Source organism: Lepidochelys olivacea (assembly GCF_965140295.1).
Source record: "Lepidochelys olivacea isolate rLepOli2 genome assembly, chromosome: 6".
NCBI classification, from domain to species: domain Eukaryota; kingdom Metazoa; phylum Chordata; order Testudines; family Cheloniidae; genus Lepidochelys; species Lepidochelys olivacea.
Window position 1 is genome coordinate 34,765,354 of NC_140416.1, and position 19,723 is coordinate 34,785,076.

The 19,723-nt window shown below is 43.2% G+C and overlaps 1 protein-coding gene and 1 long non-coding RNA gene across 8 annotated transcripts in view; one reads left to right on the forward strand and one right to left on the reverse strand.

Annotated features, from left to right (window-relative positions):
* The window catches only part of PPFIBP2 (PPFIA binding protein 2), a 206,630-nt gene that overhangs the window by 123,901 nt on the left and 63,006 nt on the right, over positions 1–19,723 (reverse strand). The gene's annotated exons all lie outside the window — the stretch shown is intronic.
* LOC311522525 overlaps positions 5,762–19,723 on the forward strand; it is a 53,214-nt gene continuing 39,252 nt past the window's right edge. Inside the window, exons 1-2 of the long non-coding RNA XR_014712157.1 lie at positions 5,762–5,952; positions 11,942–12,048. This is a non-coding gene — a long non-coding RNA (uncharacterized lncRNA). The remainder of the gene's footprint in view (positions 5,953–11,941; positions 12,049–19,723) is intronic.

Below are 19,723 nucleotides of genomic sequence, written 5' to 3' on the forward strand. Positions count from 1 at the left end.
TCAAACAGATCACTGACTTACTTCCTCTTGTTCAGTTCCTAAATATCTTTGTATTAAATAGAACATGCATTGTTCATCTGAAAAGGAGAACAGAAGAAAGAAACTGAAAAAACAGAACTAAAAACCCACAGGAACTAGTTTAATTAAATATGGTATATGTTAAATTTAACCATGTCCACACTAAAACTGCGAAGAGCACAAGCAAGTTACAATTCCAGACAGAAAAGGAGGACTTGTGGCACCTTAGAGACTAACACATTTATCTGAGCATAAGCTTTTCGTGTAGCTCACGAAAGCTTATGCTCAAACAAATTTGTTAGTCTTTAAGGTGCCACAAGTCCTCCTTTTCTTTTTGCGAATACAGACTAACACGGCTGCTACTCTAATACCAGACAGGTATGTGAATGCAAGAATGAGTATCGCCTTGCAGCCTGAAACCTGATGAGGTGCTAGGATCAAAAGAAAGACTGCACGTGTTTTCCTACCATCCCCTTCTTGCTTAAAAACTCAAGAGGGGAAAGATATGGTTAAAGCAAAGGCATCTAACTGCAACTGGGGAAAAATGGGCTCAATTCCCAGCTCTGCCACATACACTCACTGGGGGATCTTAGGCAAATCATTTAATCTCTCTGTGCCCCAGTTTCCCATCTGTAAAGAAGGGAGAAGTAATATTTCCTTTCTCCCACCTTATATCTATCTTTAGATCGTAAGCTCTGTGGGGTAGGAATCTTCTGATACTATGCATCTATATAGTGTCTAGCACAATGGGTTCCTGATCTTGGCTGGGCGCTCTGGGCACTAACGTAATACAAATATATTTTCCATGTGGCTGTTTGTAAAGTGCTTTTGGGACCAATTCAAGTAATCTTTTTAGGGTTAACCAACTCCTTTTTTGGCCTGCATATCCCGATAGTGGATGACTGAGGTTACAAAGCTTCTGCACACGGTATTCAAAAGTGTGGGGACAACTGTACAGCATTTTCAGTTACACATTTCCTATTCTGTGAACTTAAAGCGTTTTGCAGTTCAAAGTTCTTTGGAGCCATTCAGCTAATTCCAGGGAAAGGTTGCTTTGGGGCAAATACATAACCCAGTTTGGAAAGGTTTCAGAGTAACAGCCGTGTTAGTCTGTATTTGCAAAAAGAAAAGTAGTACTTGTGGCACCTTAGAGACTAACCAATTTATTTGAGCATAAGCTTTCGTGAGCTACAGCTCACTTCATCGGATGCATACTGTGGAAAGTACATAAGACGTTTTTATACACACAAACCATGAAAAAATGGGTGATTATCACTACAAAAGGTTTTCTCTCCCCCCACCCCACTCTCATGCTGGTAATAGCTTATGTAAAGTGATCACTCTCCTTACAATGTGTATGATAATCAAGGTGGGCCATTTCCAGCACAAATCCAGGTTTTCTCCTCACCCCACCCCCCAAACACACACACAAACCCCCTCTCCTGTTGGTAATAGCTTATCTAAAGTGATGAAAAAAGAAAAGGAGTAATTGTGGCACCTTAGAGACTAACCAATTTATTTGAGCATAAGCTTTTGTCAGCTACAGCTCACTTCATCGGATGCATACTGTGGAAAGCATGCATCCGATGAAGTGAGCTGTAGCTCATTAAAGCTTATGCTCAAATAAATTGGTTAGTCTCTAAGGTGCCACAAGTACTCCTTTTTTTTTTTTGCGAATACTAACACGGCTGTTACTCTGAAACCTAAAGTGATGACTCTCCTTACAATGTGTATGATAATCAAGGTGGGCCATTTCCAGCACAAATCCAGAGATTAACAAGAACGTCTTGGGGCGGGGTAGGAAAAAACAAGGGGAAATAGGTTACCTTGCATAATGACTTAGCCACTCCCAGTCTCTATTCAAGCCTAAGTTAATTGTATCCAATTTGCAAATGAATTCCAATTCAGCAGTCTCTCGCTGGAGTCTGGATTTGAAGTTTTTCTGTTGTAATATCGCAACTTTCATGTCTGTAATCGCGTGACCAGAGAGATTGAAGTATTCTCCGACTGGTTTATGAATGTTATAATTCTTGACATCTGATTTGTGTCCATTTATTCTTTTATGTAGAGACTGTCCAGATTGACCAATGTACATGGCAGAGGGGCATTGCTGGCACATGATAGCATATATCACATTGGTAGATGTGCAGGTGAACGAGCCTCTGATAGTGTGGCTGATGTTATTAGGCCCTGTGATGGTGTCCCCTGAATAGATATGTGGGCACAGTTGGCAACGGGCTTTGTTGCAAGGATAGGTTCCTGGGTTAGTGGTTCAGTTGTGTGGTATGTGGTTGCTGGTGAGTATTTGCTTCAGGTTGGGGGGCTGTCTGTAGGCAAGGACTGGCCTGTCTCCCAAGATTTGTGAGAGTGTTGGGTCATCCTTCAGGATAGGTTGTAGATCCTTGATAATGCGTTGGAGGGGTTTTAGTTGGGGGCTGAAGGTGACGGCTAGTGGCGTTCTGTTATTTTCTTTGTTAGGCCTGTCCTGTAATAGGTGACTTCTGGGAACGTCTTCTGTACTTTCCACAGTATGCATCTGATGAAGTGAGCTGTAGCTCACGAAAGCTTATGCTGAAATAAATTGGTTAGTCTCTAAGGTGCCACAAGTACTCCTTTTCTTTTTCCAGTTTGGAAAGCAATGCATTTGCAGCCTTGTGATATAAGTTACCAAAGAGAGCTATAAAATTACAGTGGACGGGAATTGGGGTAGCGGAGGGCATGGTAAATTGTTTCACAAGCCAAGAAATGCTAACGTCAGCTTTGAACATATCCTATATAGTGTTATGTTTTGTGTAGCCCCCAAAATTTGAAAATATTTTGTTTGCAGCTACACAGGGACTTCAAACACTAAGGGCAAACTGCAGCAATTGGTTATAATGCTATAACCCTAGGAGCTACATAACTGCATAGCTACATTCCCTCATATGTGCTGGGAAACTGAGTTCAGGCTTGCAGTTTCCTTTCAATTCTATTGGGAAGACAGGATCTACTTCCCCATAGAAAGGGCAGAAAATTCATCTAAAATCCATGGCTATTGGGCAGTCCATTGAAGGCAAGGGCCACCAGCATGAGAACCCTGTGTTCAGCCCTGCTCTTTGCCCCCAATCCCTTTACCTCAGGTTGTATTGCATTCAGAGGGATTCCAACAGTAGCTTTTATTATTTTTTGTATTATTGGAGGTCCTACAGGCGCCAAGCCAAGATTCAGGTCCTACTGTGCTAGGCACTGTACGTGCACACAGAGTGACAGATACCCCTACCCACCAAAAAACTTACAGTCCCAAGTAAATGTGGCAAGGGGAGAAAGTGGGATAGGCCAGCGGCCTCAAAGCTAGTGCGAAGAAATGCCTGCACCACAGGTGGATTATCATTGATCCCAGCAGAGGGTTCAGGAGCAGAACCACAGACCATTTTACATGGCGGAGGAAAGCAAAATCCACCCTTCTCCCCACCCAAGTAACTTAGGGAAATTCTGTGACGAGAGCCTCAGACAGATTTCCTCTACCAGACCATCTCCCACAGGTTTTTCTAGCCTAATGAGATTTGTGATAAAACAATTTGGTGGGGGCAGGAGAGAGAAGACAACGTTTCAGCGCAAAATCGGATGATACTAAACTGGGAGGAGTGGTAGATACGCTGGAGGGCAGGGATAGGATACAGAGGGACCTAGACAAATTGGAGGATTGGGCCAAAAGAAATCTGATGAGGTTCAATAAGGATAAGTGCAGGGTCCTGCACTTAGGACGGAAGAACCCAATGCACAGCTACAGACTAGGGACCGAATGGCTAGGCAGCAGTTCTGCGGAAAAGGACCTAGGGGTGACAGTGGACGAGAAGCTGGATATGAGTCAGCAGTGTGCCCTTGTTGCCAAGAAGGCCAGTGGCATTTTGGGATGTATAAGTAGGAGCATAGCGAGCAGATCGAGGGACGTGATCGTCCCCCTCTATTCGACATTGGTGAGGCCTCATCTGGAGTACTGTGTCCAGTTTTGGGCCCCACACTACAAGAAGGATGTGGATAAATTGGAAAGAGTCCAGCGAAGGGCAACAAAAATGATTAGGGGTCTGGAACACATGACTTATGAGGAGAGGCTGAGGGAACTGGGATTGTTTAGTCTGTTGAAGAGAAGAATGAGGGGGGATTTGATAGCTGCTTTCAACTACCTGAGAGGTGGTTCCAGAGAGGATGGTTCTAGACTATTCTCAGTGGTGGAAGAGGACAGGACAAGGAGTAATGGTCTCAAGTTGCAGTGGGGGAGGTTTAGGTTGGATATTAGGAAAAACGTTTTCACTAGGAGGGTGGTGAAACACTGGAATGCGTTGCCTAGGGAGGTGGTGGAATCTCCTTCCTTAGAAGTTTTTAAGGTCAGGCTTGACAAAGCCCTGGCTGGGATGATTTAATTGGGGATGGGTCCTGCTTTTGAGCAGGGGGTTGGACTAGATGACCTCCTGAGGTCCCTTCCAACCCTGATATTCTATGATTCTATGAAAATCCAAAATGAACTTGTCTACCCCAGAAAGCTTTGTGGTAACTTTAAGTAGGCTGTAGAGAACAAGAACGCTGTATCAAAAAAGCTGAATCTCTGAAAGTATACAAATAATACATGCTTTGATTTGTGGAGGAAGGGAAGATATTTAGCCTCAAATAGTCACAAGGCTGCTTGCATTTCTGTGTGATTTTCCTTTTGCTAATCTTGCTTCTGTTCATAATGGAACAAAACAGCATTAAAGACAATATAAATTCAGACATATTTACAGAAACTCTGTGGATGATAAAACTTGTTAAAAACTGACAGTCTTCAAAAGCTATTTACTAGCTTAATTGACAACTGAATGACTCACATGAACAGACTTCTGAACTACAAAAGACTTTTGTGCTTCAGATTCTCCATACTATGGAATGACAGCTAGCATGTTTTCAGTGCCTCTTTTTACCTACATTACTGTATCTTCTGCTCTTTGCACTTCTATTTCTTTTGAAACATATGGCTTCCACAATGTGGAGCCTGGAATTATATATGGCTTGTAGTTTTCTTGGGCATTCCATAGCTAAGTTTGAAGTTAGTTTCTATATGGTGGAATATGAAGCTCCCTCACCCAACTTCTGTACTCTACAGAGAGAAACCAAACCCCTTGAAACTTCACATGTCACACTGCAGCTCACAGTAGCATTTTCCTGGGAAATCTGGGAAACTAGTGATGTAAATATCGGTTTAAAATGTTAACGAGTTAACAGATTAAAATTATAGCGTTTAACCGGTTAACTGTTAACCGAGGTCCCTCCAGCCGGGTGGCATGGCGTGACTGGGGTCGCTCCATTCGTCCAGCACGGCATGACGAGGGCTGGGGCCGCTTCGGCATGGCTGGGGCTGAGGTCCTGCCGGGTTGTCCGTGGCCCCTCCGGCCAGCTCAGCGCACCCAGGGCAGGGCCATCTTGGGGTGAGGTCTCGCCAGGTCAGCCGGGGGTGGGGTCCCACCCCAGCCGGCTCAGTGCTGGGGCCGCTCTGACCCTGCACGGCTAGGGGTGGGGTCCCGCTGGGCGGGTACAGATGGAGCTGGGGCTGCCCGGCCCGGCACAACTGGGGCTGGGACCACTCTGGCCAGTGCAGGGCCACCAGGGTTAATGGGTTACGGTCGGTTAATAGTAAACCTAATGCTTACTGGTTATTCGTTTAACCTTTTACATCCCTATGAAAAGCAAGTGTTTTAAAGTTAGTGATCCAGATCCTTCAACATGTGTAGGCAGCTTTGTGTCACTCTAACAGTGGTGTAAGCGCTCCAACATTCTTCCTGCAAGAACTACCTCTAAAAGGCAACTTGTAAAAATGTTGGTTGAGTTAGTCAGAATCCTCTGTCAAGGAGCCAATTCCTGGAAAGGTCATTTCTGGCCCCAGTCCTGGATGCATCTTCTAGTTTGGAGACACACAAGGCTAAGGTATGCCCATTTTCTCACCTCAGGACCCTAATATAGCCCTTCAGGTTCAGATGAACTGAAAATTTGTCTAATCAGCTCAATCCTTCTCTACTGAATACCTTAAATAATAGAAGACATGGTGTATATATAAAGTGGTACATATACTTAATTTAAATGTTGTAGTCTTACAAGAGCTACAGGAACAAAATGGTGTGATATGTTTTACTGTGTATTAATTTAGACATGCAGTGCATGGTTATGTTTTCGTTATATAACACTTGTAAGCTTGGAGTATCTGGAGTTATAGCTGTAGAATTTAAAGGGCATTTACTTGCCATCCAAGGTTCTTGATTTAGAACTTGTTTTTGACTGTAACATGGTTTTGAGACCTTTGCCTTTATTGTTTTGTAAAAATGGAGAGACCTGACGGCGGTGTTCTAATTTCGTGCTGATCTGTGGAATCTGCCTCATGCATGTCTCAACCATTTCCTTTACTGACAATTAAATATCAGACATTCCCAGCTGTAATCCTTGCGGTCTCTGCAATTACTCTCCACCAATGAGTAAGACATTTTCTTAGCTGAAACATGGCTCTTAGTTTTTGCAGATGTAAGGGGACTCTTGTCCCCTTACTAAAACTCAGTGGGGGTGTTCTGGTTGGCTAGCTCCGAGTACCAAAAGAAAGGGGAAGGGTCGATGCGAAATCAGACCCTGAGACTGACAGTCCCCAGGAACAATGGGGAGAGGCCAATGCTCCAGGGCAGCCTGATTGAAAGGGTGGACAGGCTAATGAGGGAGTCAGGAGGCCGGGGGGGGTCCCATCCTCCATGTGAGCTGAAATTGCCTGGGTCAGACAGAGTGGGGCCGAGCTCAGGAGAAAGCAGGTGCCCGAGCTGAGCTGAGCCATGCCAGCCAGAGGGGCCAGAAAGGCAGCCCAGGAAGCAGGTCAGTGCTGGTACCAGAGTCACAGAAGCAGCCTGCAGACCAGATCTGTGCTGGGAGCAGAGCTGTATCAACCAGATCCAGAGGAGCCAGAGAAGCAGTCCAGGGAGCTGGAGACAGAGCAGCAGCCATGTTGAGGCAGAGTGGAGCTGGAGCAGTTCGGAGCTGGGTGCAGTGAGCAGCTGTGGAGAGCGAGGAGGACCCTGGGCAGTGGGCCCAGCGCAGGGAGACGCCCCCAGCTAAGACGCCTTGCAGGCCCGACTTGGAGGGGGATCATAATCCCGATGGGGCAACGCTGGGAAGAAGGGTCCTGCCAACTAAAGCTTCAGGGCATGTGGCCACCACCAGAACAAGTGTCCGACCTGCAGCATCCCTGCAGCACAGGCAGGGCCTGATCAGGAGGCCTGGGACTTGTGAGGAACAGACTGGACTGCCCTTACATTCCAGAGATGCTGGTTGTGATATCCCCATGCCACAGAGCAGTGTTTTCCTTCAGCCTTTCCCATTTTTCCTTTTTTTAAAAAAAATGGATTGCTGTTTAATAAATTGTATTTGCTTTGAACTGCATGTAATGATCAGTAGGTCAGGGAAGCATCCAGTGCAGAGAGAGCACCCCAAAGTGGGGACACCCTAGCCCCTGCCCTAAGTGACTAGGTGACAAGGTTGGGGGTCGAACCCCCCAGGAATCCTAGGCCCAGCCTTGTTGGAGTTATGAGGACTCTGCCACACAGGAGAGTGGAAGGGGAGCCCTTGAGATCAGGCAGGCCTCTGGGTAAAGGAAGTGGGAGCAAGGACTCAGATCCTTTCACTAGCCCCCTTCACCAGGGTGGTGGATAAGCCAGGAAAGTTCCCCACAATAGCAGGACCATTCCCCCGCTTACACAGATACTAACTATGCCAGATCTACTATTACTATAGTGTCAGTATCTGGTACAGTACAGTTCCCAGTATATCCCTGTATCTTTCAGGGATATACAATAAGCTGCAAGAAATAAGTTTTTTCTGAAATGTGGCGTAAGGCTGATTCCTAGGAGCTTTTTTAAAATACTACAAAACAAAACCTGAACTTTTAAGGACAATGCTCTGGTACATTTATCTGCAATGAGCGGTACGTTACTTCATAAGCTAATCAAGGAATCCCACTGATTTCTAAAGGAACTACTTGTGGAGAAAAGCACTAGTCAATATAAGGGTATCAGAACTGGGCCCTCAGTTTACAAACAGTTGAGGTTACCCCAAAGTGATTAATGAATTTAGATAATTATTTGTGCTTCATTGACTCAAAAAGAGAAACTGATTTTAAAAAGATAAATGTGGCAAGTTACATGTCCATTAAATGAACCAATTCCTTTCTGTATTTAACATACTACACAATTTATGTGAGCATAACATTTCCATCGTAATGCCACATTAAGAAGATATTATGAGTACTTGAAATGTACAGAGAAAAATGACTAATGATCTCAGCTCTAACTGCCATGGTCTGAAAATCCTTGTCCATAAAGTAATATTACATGGACTGGGCATCAGGGGCCCTGATTCTGACTTGATGAATGACTCACTGGATCAGGTGCTGCGGGTCTCGGACCAATGCCTGCAGGGTTGACGAGTGAGACGGTGCAGGAGGGGGCTCCAGGCTGGGAGGTGGAACCGAGATGTTGAGAGTATGAGAGGGGCTCTGGGCTGAGGCAGGAGGTTGGGATGTGGGTGCGGGCTCTGGGGTAAGGCCAGAAATGAGGGGTTCAGGGTACGGGGGAGGGGATCATGGCCAGGGCACGGGGTTGGGGTGCGGGGGTATGTGAGGGCTCCAACTGGGGGTGCAGGCTCTGGGGTGGGGGGTGGGGCTGGGGATAAGGGGTTAGGGGTGTAGGAGGCTGCTCTGAGCTGGGACTGAGGGTTCAGAGTGCGGGAGGGTGCTCCGGGCTGGGACTGAGGGGTTCAGAAGGCAGAATCAAGGCTGGGGTGCGGGTTGGGGTACAGGAGGGAGTCAGCGGTGCAGGCTCTTGGCAGTGCTTACTCAAGCAGCTCCTGAAAGCAGTGGCATTTCCACCATCTGGCTTCTATGCTATAGGTGGCTATGTGCACTGCCCTGTCTGCAGGCAACACCCCCACAGTTCCTATTGGCCACGGTTCCTAGCCAATAGGAGGTGTAGAGCTAGTGCTTGGGGCAGGGGCAGTGTGCGGAGCCCCATGGCTGGCTCTGTGGGCATAGGCGCCGACTCCATGGGGGCTCCAGGGCTGGAGCACCCACAGGGAAAAACTGGTGGGTTCTCTGCACCCACAGGCAGCTGCCCCCCGCCCCAGCTCACCTCCGCCTCCTCCCTGGAGCATGCTCCGCATCCTGCTTCTCCCCCCTCCCTCCCAGTGCCTGCCATGCGAAACAGGAGGAGGAATACTGCGTGCTGGGGGAAGAGGCGGGACTGGAGCGCAGATTTGGGGAGGGGTCCAATAAGGGCAGGGAGGGGGTGGAGTCGGGGCAGGGGCAGGCGCCTGTGCCTATGGGTAGGAACCGGAAGGGGGACATGCTGCTGCTTCCGGGAGTGACGCAGGGCCTGGGCAGGTAGGGAGCCTGCCTTGTCCCATTGCGCTGCCAACTGGACTTTTAATGACCTGGTCAGCAGTGCTGACTGGAGCCGCCAGGATCCCTTTTCAATTGGGCATTCTGGTTGAGAACCGGACACCTGGCAACCCTACCCACTGACTCATCAGGATCTGCTGACTAGCAGAAGACTCCTGACTGGTCACTTCTCCATAAAGCTTCCTGTTCCTGCCACACCCCTTGTCTGAGCAACTAGTGTCTAGGCCTGCTGTTGACCAGACCTCTGAGACCAAGTTCCTGCCTCCTTGTTGCCTTTTCTCTCCTTGATCCCATTACCTCACGTCATTCCTACTCCCTCGCTCTAAGTCCAGTTATTGCCCCCTGGGGCAACTCTGACACTGGCTTTGACCCCTGGAGTGACTTCTGGCTCTGACTCTGGTTTAACCCTTGACGTGGCTTCTAACTCTGACTCCAGTCTGACCTCTGGAGTGATTCCTGCCTATGACCCCACCTCTATTGTGGGCTTTGACCAGTAGGAGGCCCTGACACATTGTTTGATTTCAGCCAAGTCAATTAGCTTCTCAGAACAACAGTTGTGTTAGCTACAGAATGGGAATAATAATATATACCCTTGTAAAATGCCATGAGATCTCTGGATGAAGATATTAAAGAGCCTATGCACTAATTAATGCTCACATGCTTCACAAGGTTTTTTTTTTTTTTAGGGCTGTCAAGCACTTAAAAATTAATTGTGATTAACTGCACTGTTAAACAATAGAATATAATTTAAATATTTTTGGATGTTTTCTATATTATCAATTTATTGATTTAAATTACAACATGGAATACAGAGTGTACAGTGCTCACTTTATATTTACTTTTGATTACAAGTGTTTGCACTCTAAAAAAACCAATAGAAATAGTATTTTTCAATTTACCTAACTCATAGACTGTAATGCAATCTCTTTATCATGAAAGTTGAACTTACAAATGTAGAATTCTGTACAAAAATAACTGCATTCAAAAATAAAAATGTAAAATTTTATAGCCTGCAAGGCCACTCAGTCCTATTTCTTGTTCAGCCAATCCTCAGACAAACAAGTTGGTTTATATTTGCAGGAGATAATACTGCCTGCCTCTTGTTTACAATGTTAGTGAGAAGTGAGAACAAGTGTTCTGATGGCACTGATGTAGCCAGTGTCACAAGATATTTACATGCCAGATACACCAAAGATTCATATATCTCTTCATGCTTCAACCACCATTTCAGTGGACATATGTCCATGCTGATGACAGGTTCTGCTCAATAACCGTCCAAAGCAGTGCATACTGACGCATGCTGATTTTCATCATCTGAGTCAGATGCCACCAGCAGAAGGTTAATTTTCTTTTTTGGTGGTTTGGGTTCTGTAGTTTCTGCATTGCAGTGTTGCTCTTTTAAGACTTCTGAAAGCATGCTCCACATCTCGTCCCTCTCAGATTTTGGACGGCACTTCAGATTCTTAAACCTTGGGTCGAGTGCTTGTAGCCATCTTTAGAAATCTCACATTGGTACCTTCTTTGCCTTTTGTAAATTTGCAGTGAAAGGTCCTTAAAATGAACAACATGTGCTGGGTCACCATCCGAGACTGCTATAACATGAAATATATGGCAGAATCAGGTAAAACAGAACAGGGGACATAAAATTCTTCCCCAAGGAGTTCAGTCACAAATGTAATTAACACATTTTCTTAATGAGCATCATCAGCATGGAAGCATATCCTCTGGAATGGTGGCCGAAGCATGAAGGGGCATACAAACGTTTAGCATATCTGGCATGTAAATACCTTGCAGTGCTGGCTACAAAAGTGCCATGCAAATGCCTGTTCTCACTTTCTGGTGACATTGTAAATAAACGGGCAGCATTATCTCCTGTAAATGCAAACAAACTTGTTTGTCTTAGCGATTAGCTGAACAAGAAGTAGAACTGAGTGGACTTGTAAGGTCTGAAGTTTTACATTGTTTTGTTTTTGAGTGCAGTTATGTAACAAAAAAAAATCTACATTTGTAAATTGCACTTTCACAACACAGAGTACTTGTATGAGGTGAATTGAAAAATACTATTTCTTTTGTTTATCATTTTTACAGTACAAATATTTGCAAAAAATATACAATTTGATTTCAATTACATCACAGAATACAATATATGTGAAAATGTAGAAAAACATCCAAAATATTTAATAAATTTCAATTGGTATTCTATTGTCTAACAGTGCAATTAAAACTGCGATTAATCAATTAATTTTTTTAATCACGATTCATTTTTTTGAGTTATTCATGTGAATTAACTGTGATTGACAGCCCTTTTTATTATTTATTATTATAATTGTTCCTATTTCACAGAGAGAATCAGTCAGTGTCAGAAAGGGAAATGGAATTTAGAAGGTCTTGGCTCCCAGTGTTGTACCCATACCACTTGCTTAGTACATTAAAAGAAAGAAGGCAGCTTTTGAGGACAATAACCCAAATAGTTGAAATAACCTTTTGCAGGATCAAACATACTAAAAATTCAGGAAAATCCAAAGTTCAGGTTGTTCTGGCAATGTTGGAGAGAGAGAGAGAGAGAGACACAATTGCGACATTCGTACAATAATAAGGTAAGACACTTGACTTTTTTTTTTTTAAATCAAAACTGCACCCAGTCATTTACAGAAGTCCCTCACTTTCACCAAAAGAAATAAATCATGATGCAACAAATTATTTGAAGTACACAGAATCTTTGATGATGCACTTAATTCCCGTCCACACACTTACAAGCAGTTCAGTACAAAAAATCAGAGACCAGGCTGGCAACAGAAACAAAATCAAAACAGAATGTAGGTAGTTAATATGCACATCCTCTGGAATAGCTAAGCAGAGAGACAATTAGAAAATATAGCAAGATGGTTTAAAATTCAAACAAATACTCTTATGGGAAACAAAGAGAATGAATCTGACTGAGCACCATGGATATCAGGTCTTACTCCCCACTTGAAGAAGTGTTAGGAAAAGATGTGACTTGGGAGTGCTGGTAAGAGACACCAGGTTATTTCCTGTCCCCTGTCACATTGAGTTAGTTTATAACCTTGACACTTCTAAATTTTTTCACGTGACAACAGAACAGATGAGAATTAGCTAATTCAACATTAACTAAATGTCCGTATTTAACATCCTCTATCCTCCTCCCCCTCCCAAAAAAGCCAATATTTGCTGTCTCCTCCTGTTTACTTCCAAGATGAAATGAGGACTGTATCTCTATGACAAGATCTTGATAAATATGTTTCTTGTGGTGGGAGGATGGGAAATTATATATTTCTCTGTCAGGGATCTTGTCTCAAAGAAGTCATTTATTGATGTATTTCCCCTTTCATATTCCTATTGTTTATATAAGTGTTCTAGCTTGCAATTTAAGAAGACCATTATTGCAATTCAGATAATCTGAGTATACTCTGTAAAATTTACAATACACAAATTTAATTAAGGTCTGAGACTGTAGGGAGCAGAACATACACAGCATGAGCTATTTTTTTCTTTTGTTCATCTGAAAATATTCCAGGGTTTTTATTAATATATAAAAAGAGAAAGACAACAGAATTCTAATTGAAGTCCAAACTATTAAGGTAATTACACTGTATTTGGAAGATACAAAGGATACCACAAAATACGAAGATTATCAGCTTCAGCCACTGTTACTGTTGGACGTCCAATTACTCTGATCCAAGAGGAAACTAACAGCTCATTATTTCAATTATTTCATTTCAATCACTATTATTTCCATTATAATCCTTATCAATGCATGGCTTGAGTAAAATTCTGTAATTTCTGTTTATTACTAGTTGTAGAGTGTTACGTATCTTTATCAAAGAAAAAGGTAAAATACAAGCAACTTTTTCCTCTCTTTAAAATACTATGAGTCACAAGTAGGATGGAAGGGAACAAAACACGGGATGACACCGTGCTGGGAACAAGAACATGGAAAATGTGGCCACAATGGGTTCTCCCACCCATTCCATACAACTATAAGAGTCCTATACTTCCCATCCATTACACATCATTTACTGTAACATTTATAAGCAAAGTACCAAGTGATTACACAAAACAGTATTAAGTGTTACCTGTTAGGTCTGAGCCATTTCAATCCCTTGTGAAGCAAAGCCATTAATTCTATTTTATTTACAAAAGACTATGAGGTTAGCTCTCACATAGTATGAAAAGATATTGGACTACAAATGAACCCAATGGTGACGTGTGGTCATTCAAGAGTAAAGCATGTAGCCACTGGGAAATATTCTGATTTCATAAGGTTGATGTGGGATATTGATATGAAATTCATTCCAGCATGTACATAACTCAGAATCCAAAGTGACAAAGAAAGTTACTGACATTTTTCATCCACTGGTCTTCTTGAAATCTTAGTTCAGTGAATTAAGCTTGAGCTGTCTTGGTGGGATAACAACAGGCACAATACCCTGCTAGACAGGAGAGAACATTAGAACGGCCCTACTGGGTCAGACCAAAGGTCCATCTAGCCCAGTATCCTGTCTTCCAACAGTGGCCAATGCCAGGTGCCCCAGGGGGAATGAACAGAACAGGTAATCCATTCCCTGTTGCCCATTCCCAGCTTCTGGCAAACAGAGGCTAGGGACACTATTCATAAGAAGACTAATGGGGGCAGAGTGGGGATGGATGTGAAGAAATGAGAATCTACATGACCACCTACACAGTCTCTATGGATAGACCATTAATTACTACTTCTTAGAGCAGCTAGAACTGGAACCCACAAGGGGCAAGGCAATTCTTGATTTAGTCCTAAGTGCAGCACAAGTTCTGCTGCAAGAGGTGCATACAGCTGAACTGCTGAGTAACAGCAACCATAATGTAATTAAATTTAACAGCCTTGCAAGGGGGTGGGGGGAGAATACCAAAGAAACCCATCACAGCAGCACTTAACTTCAAAAAGGGGAACTACACAAAAATAACGAAGCTACTTAAATGGAAATTAAAAGGGATAGTCATAAGAGTGAAATGCCTGCAAGTTACAGGGAAACTATTTAAAACCGCCATAATAGAGGCTCAAACTAAATATATCCCCATCCTCCTGCCCACCCCCACTGCTTTAAAAAAAAAAAAAAAAAGGAAGATGACCAAAAACATGCCACTGTAGCTAAACAGCAGGGTAAAAGAGACAGCTAGAGACAAAAAGCCATCCTTTCCAAAGTGGAAGTCAAATTCTACCGAGGAAAATAGAGAGGAACATAAACTCTGTCAAGTCAAGTGTAAAAGTATAACCAGGCAGGCCAAAAAAGAATTTGAACAGCAACTAGCAAGAGACAAAAAACAAAAAACAAAATAAAAAATATCTGTTAGTTTTTGTAAGAACATCAGAAACAGGAAGTTTGCCCAACAATCAGTGGGGCCACTAAATGATTGAGCTGCTGAAGGAGCACTCAGAGGATCAGGCTGTTGCAGAGAAACTAAATTACTTCTTTGCATTGGTCTTCACCACAGAGGATGAGAGGGAAATTCCCACACCCGAGCCATTCTTTTTAGGTGACAAATCTGTGGAACTATCCCAGCTTGAGATGTCACTAAAGGAGGTTTTGGAACAAACTGATAAAATGAAACTGTAATAAGTCACCAGGACCAGCCAAGAGTTCTGAAGGAACTCAAATATGAAACTGCAGAATTATTAACTATGGTATGTAACCTATCACTTAACTCAGCCTCCGATGTAATGGTGATTGTTTAAAAAGGCTTGAGAGGTGATCCTGGGAATTAGAGGCAGGTAAGCCTAACTTCAGTACCAGGAAAACTGGTTGAAACTATAATAAGGAACAGAATTATCAGAGACATAGATGAACATGATATGTTGGGTAAAAGTCAACATGGCTTTTTTAAAGAGAAATCATGCCTCAGCAATCTTTTAGAATTCTTTGAGGGGGTCCAATAAGCATGTGGACAAGGGTGATCCAATCAATCTAGTGTACTTGGACTTTCAGAGGGCCTTTGATAAACACCTACACCAAAGGCTTGTAAGCAAACTAAGCAGTTGTGGAATAAGAGGGAAGGTCCTCTCATGGATCAGTAACTGATTAAAAGAAACTAAACAAATAAGAGGAAAAATCATCAATTTTCACAATGGAATGAGGTAAATAGCAGAGGGTCCCCAAGGATCTGTACTGGGACCTGTGCTGTTCAACATATTTATAAGTGATCAGGAAAAGTGGCTAAACAGTGAGGTGGGAAAGTTTGTAGATGATACAAAATTACTTGGGATAGTTAAGTCCAAAGCTGACTATGAAGAGTTACAAAGGGATCTCACAAAACTGGGCGATGGGGCAACAAAACAGCAGATGAAATTCAGTGTTGAAAAGTGCAAAGTAATGTATATTAGAAAAAATAATCCTACCTATAGACATAAAATGATGGGTTGTAAATTAGCTGTTATCACTCTGAAAAGAGATCTTTGGGTCATTGTGGCTTGTTCACTGAAAACATCTGCTCATTGTGCAGAGGCAGTCAAAAAAGCTAACAGTGTTAGGAACCATTAGGAAAGGGATAGATAATAAAACAGAAAATATCATAATGCCAGTATATAAATCCATGATACCCAATGTTTCCTCTAACTATTTCCATCCATGTGTGGAATAAATTTTGTTACGTGCATTGAGGTATCTGCAGATGTGTGCCACCAGTAGAAACAAAAAACCTAGATAATATATATTTTAAAAAAAAGTTACCATAGGGCTAAATACTCCAGTCAGGACCCTTTAAATTGCTGCTGGAGCCCGGCCCCTTCTGCCTGAGGCCCCGCCCCTTCAGCCCAAGGCCCCACCCCTTCTGGAGGCCCAGAGCCAGTAAGACTTTTAAATTACTTTCACCCTTGGGGATGGATCACTCGATAATTGCCCTGTTCTGTTCATTCCCTTTGACGCACCTGGAACTGGTCACCGTCAGAAGACTGGATACAGGGTTAGACTGACCATTGGTCTAACCCACTATGGCCATATGTACTTATTCTCTACCAACCAGACTCCTCAAGGAAAATACATTAAACTGGATTAACAAGTCTGTGGCTCTTTTAGGGATAACTTCCAGTGAAGACAATTTAATCTCTTCAGTACATGACCAGGACAATCAGATGAACATGAACCATTTACTCCTCAAGAGAAAAGAGTTTGTTTAAACTCTATTCTATTTGGACAATTTGTTTGCCCAACTTCTTTGCAACTGTAAACTATTTACTTCTTCAGCAGTTGTATGCTGTATACATTCAGGTCACACATACATTTTCTGTTTCCCTAGTAATAAATCACAAATGCAACAACTTTTACAAAAGGGAAAACTAAATAATCCCACTGATTAGCTGCTAAATTTTAGAACTTTTAGTGCCATCTCTGCTTCATAACTCTGCTCAAAACCAAAATATTGCTACAGGAGCCTTTAGATCTGAACTTCTGGTCATTAGCCAAAAAAGGAATAAACGGATTCCCAGGACAATGACATAAAGAAACAGCCTGTGATATAAACAATACAAAAATATTTAATGGGTTCAAAGTATTTTGCAAACATCAATCTCCACAAGCTCCTTGTGATGCACACACAAATTTTATTGCCCCTATTTTACAGAGAGGGAAGCTAATGAAGGGGGAAGCTAAATTACTTGCTCAAAGCGACAGAGTCAGTGTCAAAAGTTATGTCCATCATTCTGTGCGAGCTTTACTAGATCGGACATATGGGAAACATTCTTTAAACTGAACCTTTTGCTTACAAGGTAAGCAAGTCTTGCTGGCTAATGAATCAGTCCTGTTAACTGGCAATCACATTACTCTCTTTTGCATTTCAAGGGAGATTTTAAATGAGGCAGCTAACTATACTAATCATTCAGCATCCCTAATTCATACAGCTACGAGGGCGGGTTATTGGTATAGATGTACTGAAGCAGAAAAGGCTTGGGAACGCTGACCTATCTGTCAAATTTAATCAAGCCCAATACAATTCAATTTGGTAATCAGTTTGACAAATCTTATCCTCATAGGCTCTAACACAAATATATTTTATATTACACTGAGCTGCATGGTCTAGAATAAGATTGTTTTTATTTGGACGAGCTATAGACGTGTTGGGTCTGTTCAGATTTTTTTGGGGAAGCACACTGTTTTCAAATTGAAAAGCCTAAAATTAGGATATAAATCTATGTTAGGCACTTGAAAAAAGCTGTTTGAATACCTAACTGTGAAATGATATCTTTGTCTTTAGACACATTTGAAAATTGTGGCCATAATCTATTATTTTAATGTTAAACTATGGTTACAATGTGGAATTAAGATTATAACAGTTTTTTGTATAAAAAGCCAAAATTAAAGGTGAATTCCAGAGCTGTACAACAAAGGCTGTATAGATAAGTGTGTGAACAGAATTAAAATTCAAAACTACCCAAAGGGAATTAAATACCCGGAGAAGCCTCCGTCTGTGAAAAGTTCAGATTTTGTGTCTTGGAAGTAGTCATCTTGCAAGGCAGAGAGCAGTAGCATTGGATATCTCTTTCCCATGGCACACCTGTGGCCATACACCACCACCACTCCATAGCTCCACCCAAGCTTTACCCAGAAAGAAAACTTCTTTCTAGCGGGTACTTAGATTCCAACAAGTAGCAAGGTTGTCCTCACCCTTGAATCCTAGTAAGTCATCAATCCTGGTACCTCTTTACCAAGCATCCAGTCCTCCCTTCTGAACCTTCTCCACTTCATTTCCCTCTGATGATTTTGGGAAGTATCCAGGTTGGTCAGCAAAGCATTCCTGTCCTCCAACCCATAGGAAGTTCAAAACAGAAGCCTGGATATTTGGATCATGGAGCTGGGAGAGGAGGAGAACCAAGCCAGGATTGTTACCAGGTTCATAGGTTTGGAACAAGATGGGCTATTAACCAGAATCCAGGTTTAGGCTTCAACAGAGATGTTTGCTCTCTGGGTCAGGGCGGGATGGACAATGCAAAATTTTTCAACCAGCCTGACAACCCTACAGAAGAAGGATGCCCCAATGGTTAGGTCTCTGGCCTAGCACTGGGGAAACCTCAGTTCAATTCTCTGCTCCAAGACAGGCTTCCTGTGTGACCTTGAACAAGTCACTTAGCCTTTCTTTGCCTCAGTTCCCCATCTGTAACATGGGGATAATAGCATTTCAATACCTCATAGGGGTATTGAGAGGTTCAATATATATTGATAGTATATTTTAGTTAGTTATACGGCCCCCATTACTGTAGTACCTCCCAAACTATAATGTATTCATCCTCATAATACCCCTATGAGATATCGAAATTATATATTTTCCCAGAAATAAACCAAACAAATCCCATTAAAATAGTTAAGGATGAGAATACATTTCTTAAAACAGCGTTTTCCAAATGGTGGGATGCAGGATGTATCTAAATGGGTCCCAGACTTGGGAAAGAGGCCAGAGAGCAAGACCACCCTGGAGCTCCTGTCCCATGGGGCTGGGCCCGGCTTCCTGTCCTGGGTGTTGCAACCTGGTGCACGGAGTCACAGCACCACTGAGGTTTGGCCTGGCTGCCCATCCTATGAGCGGTGCTGTGATCTGATGGACAGGGTGGTAGTGCCACTCACATTGGGCCCTGTCATGATGGAGTGGTGGGTGGGCCAAAACCGAGTGGTGCTGCAACCCTGTGCACCGGGTTGCCGTACTTGTAATGGGGAGCTGGGCCACTCGATGGTACAGAAGACACTGCCACAGGGTGAGCGAAGGGCAGGCTTGTTCTCCAACCCCCAGGGTTCCCCTCCACACTGTGCCGGGATTAGGGTTCCAGTACTGGGGCTGCTGCAGGCGGCTGGTGCGTCTCAGTGGGGCAAGGAGGAGGAAATGGCAGCAGCAGTGGAGGAGGAGAATGGCACTGGCCTATGATTTTGCCCTGTCCCACTCTGAATTTGGACCCTGGAGAGGATGCAGAAAAAAAAAAATTCACAAAATGCAGTTGGTGGGTTGCCTTAGTAAAAATTTTGGGAACCTCTGTCTTAAACCCCCCTCACTATTTTATTATAATCTCCACTCAATCTTCTCCAAGTGGCAGGAGATCTATACTAGCTGTTACTCAAAATAAACCTGTATCTGCTTGGTTATGTATGTGCACAAGGAGTATGGAGTTTCCTGGTATGCTATGACCTACATCCTGCTTCGGGTAGAGGGGTAATCACAGGCTCTTACGGTAAAGATTATAGGGGCTCACATGTGCAGGGAGGACAGGATCCAGGTTGATCTTTGGCCTATATTCATAGAATA